The sequence below is a fragment of the Pinus tabuliformis genome, chromosome 6 (assembly GCF_031772625.1).
Source record: "Pinus tabuliformis cultivar Carrire ecotype Pingquan chromosome 6, CPIR1, whole genome shotgun sequence".
In the NCBI taxonomy this organism is placed as follows: Eukaryota; Viridiplantae; Streptophyta; class Pinopsida; order Pinales; family Pinaceae; genus Pinus; species Pinus tabuliformis.
Window position 1 is genome coordinate 738831952 of NC_142292.1, and position 3926 is coordinate 738835877.

Consider the following 3926-nt stretch of genomic DNA (forward strand, 5'->3'; position numbering starts at 1 on the left):
CATATTTCTTCCTCTGTGCAAAGAGGGAATCTCAAAAACAACTCTGGTGCTCTCACAGATTTTCCACTGCTGTGAAGATTACATAAACAGCATGGTGTTCCTCTGTTCTTCAATGGCTAAAAACAAAACATTACAGCCCCTGTTTCTTTTGGAAATCTCGCACTACTGTGCACCAAAAAAAATCACACACACTGCTGTGCGCAGCCACCATACATACCACACACACATCTTACATAACACATATATGAAAACATATAAAAAAAATATAACGTATGCATGCCCATAACTATATTAAAAGCCTTCACCAAAAAAAACTACGTAAAACATTAAAGACACTGAATTCCCTTCTCGACGGTCAATGCAAAAGTCTTTCACTCCACGCAAGATGTGATTTGACGCAGGCGGAATGCACATTCGGGAAGTCGACGGCGGAGATCGCGCGCCCAGCTAATCCAATGTGGTTCGCACACCCTCCTCGGGCAAACCAATCGACCTTTACCGTCCGGGGAAAGCGGTTTTGGTGTTTGTACAAGGGACGCGTGGCGGAGAGTGATTGCGGCGGCTCCCTTCATACGGAAACAGCTTTTTCGGAAAAGCGGTGCGATATCCCTTCAGCCGGTTTGTGGTTTTGTTTGGTGGTTTTGGGCTGCGTTGAAATTACAAATTTAACATGATAGTGGGCACAGCGCCACCCCGGGCCGCCGGTCGGCGGGGCGGGGCGGCCTGGGCGTGCCGCTGCGGGCGCGCAGAGTCATGGTATGCTCTTTAAATTCAAGAAATGGTTTCTTTATTTATTCAACGGACATGAATACCAAAATCTGCAAGATTTCTTGTATTTAACTGACAGGCATGCGGAAATCTGCTATCCATACAAACTCAAACTTGTTAAATCTACAAAATAATTAAGTTGCAGATTCCTTGCATTACTCATGCTCGCTAAATCGACGAGTTAATTGCGTTGCAGATTCCATTCAACTTAGGCATGCCGAGATATCAATCATCGAATTTTCGCGGGGCGGATGGTTATTGAATAACGAAGAGTATCCACGAGAATAATAATAACCATAATAACATAATTTAAAGTTACAAACCAGAGATTGAATTGGAATATAAAAAAGATTTATAATTTATAAAAATATACATACTTTATGAATAACAACATCTTAATCTTTAACTCACTTTAAACTATACATATGAATGTATACACAGAATGCGAAACAATTAAAAAAAACAATTAAAAAAAATTACAATTTCATCACGGGGAAGACATGTTGTTCTTTTAAGAATCAATATGAAAACATGAAAGAAATAAACGACTAGACCAAAAATTCAATTTGAAGTTTTTAAAATCTATATTTTTTATGAGATTATATATATATATATATATATAAAAGTTGTTTGTATTTTTTAGATTTGAGTAATAGTTTAAGAAATAATGATACCGAGATATATAAATCGTTAAAACTAAAACCAACCCATTTTTTCTATTATAATTTGATGGGCACTTTCTTTCTTTGTTGATGTTCACTTCTTCACATCGTAGCTCTAACAGTTCCTGTGTATTTCCTTGCACAGCCAAAGAGCAAAATGATTTGTTCAGTTTTGTATTTGTCAGCCCACGACATCCTAGCTTTTTAGAAACTCCTGCTTCGTCGCTTTAGTAATAACAACAATCACTGGAATCCTTGCATTCTAAAATGTCCAGGTTCTTTGCTTTGATAATAACTTAGACAACAATGACTGGAACGTCTCAACCAGCAGACTTTACCAGCATCGTTGGTGTGGCCAATAACGTTGGCATATCGTCACAGCATAATATAAATCATAACGTTGGTTTCTTTATTCATTAAAATCATAACATAATCTTAAGCATTAACAGAGCTACGATGTGAATAAGAGCATACCATGACTCTGCGCGCCTGCAGCGCCACCCCGCCCCGCCCCGCCCGACCGGCGGCGGGTCGATTCCCCGGAATCGACCCGCCGCCGGTCGGGCGGGGCGGGGCGGCCCGGGGTGCCGCTGCCTCATGAACTTCACATATTGAATAGCTTGTTGTATCAAAATCAAATGCATAAACTTTTCTCTGCCGAAGACAATTGAATTTCAGCTCTGATATCTGACTGCGTGTATTTAAACGAAGGTGATGTTTTCGTTTCATTAGAAATAAGATTTTATAATAATTTAGCCATTCATTGATTCTTTCTTTATAAAATCACTCTCGAAAAAATGGAGTCTTAAATGGTCAATTATAACATTAGGTATTGAGCGATTAATTTGCCAGTAATTTTTCAGAGCACCCATGGATAATTTTATTAACACATCGATCTCTTAGTTAAATTTGATGGATACTTACCGTATTTTTAAACATATTATATCTAGTATTAGATTATTTAATTTTGAAACTTATGATCCATTAAGTGAATGAGTAAAAATTTATATATAATCATCAATATCACAATATATATATTGTAATCATCAATATCATACTCCTGGTATATATATTGATAAATAACAGATATTAGCAAATTTCGATTCCAATTTGAGTAAAAAAACTAGAAGTGAATGATCATCTTGGTTGACATGTTAGTGAATCATCCTGATTTACAAAATGTAATCATGTCGGGCTCATATATATAATCTCATAAAAAAAATATAGATTTTAAAAACTTCAAATTGAATTTTTGGTCTAGTCGTTTATTTCTTTCATGTTTTCATATTGATTCTTAAAAGAACAACATGTCTTCCCCGTGATGAAATTGTAATTTTTTTTAATTGTTTCTTTTAATTGTTTCGCATTCTGTGTATACATTCATATGTATAGTTTAAAGTGAGTCAAAGATTAAGGTGTTGTTATTCATAAAGTATGTAAATTTTTATAAATTATAAATCTTTTTTTTTATATTCCAATTCAATCTCTGGTTTGTAGCTTTAAATTATGTTATTATGGTTATTATTATTCTCTTGGATACTCGTCGTTATTCAATAACCATCTGCTCCGCGAAAATTCGATGATTGATATCTCGGCATGCCTAAGTTGAATGGAATCTGCAACACAATTAACTCGTCGATTTAGCAAGCATGAGTAATGCAAGGAATCTGCAACTTAATTATTTTGTAGATTTAACAAGTCTGAGTTTGTATGGATAGCAGATTTCCGCATGGCTGTCAGTTAAATACAAGAAATCTTGCAGATTTTGGTATTCATGTCCGTTGAATAAATACAGAAACCATTTCTTGAATTTAAAGAGCATACCATGACTCTGCGCGCCCGCAGCGGCCGCCCTGCCCCGCCCACCGGCGGCGGGTCGATTCCCAGAATCGACCCGCCGGTCGGGCGGGGCGGGGTGACCCGGGGGTGGCGCTGCACCCACGATCACCCAAAATGAAGAAATTTCTGAAATGCAGTCACAGATGACATAGGATAACGATATAGAAATGTTGTATGCAATCTTAGAGCATTAGATAGTGACATTATCGTAATCAAACACTGGAATTTTTAATCAAACAGTGCATCCTTTCACTAACTCTTGTCATCGTGTAAGAGGCACCCTCAAACGCATGGTTGAAGAGTTCATAAGAGCACACAGGAAGGTGTGTATATTTATATTTTACTCTCTCTCTACTCAAATAGAATTATCTATTTTATTAACATTAATCGTTTAATGAATTATCCATTTTATTAACATTTGTTTAATGTATTTATGAGCGATCTATCAATTTTATTAGCATTTGTTTAATGAATTTATGTGTGTCTGTGTTTTACAGAGATGGGAGGATGATCCTCACTGGAAATGTGAAGATTTGTTTTCGGCCTCTCCGCGTTTTGAAGATCAATTTGACTATTTTTTAGTACTAACAATTGTAGCCTCAAATAACCCAGACCTAGATGCTTGGAGGAGTGTGTGAGTCTTTATGAATTAATTTT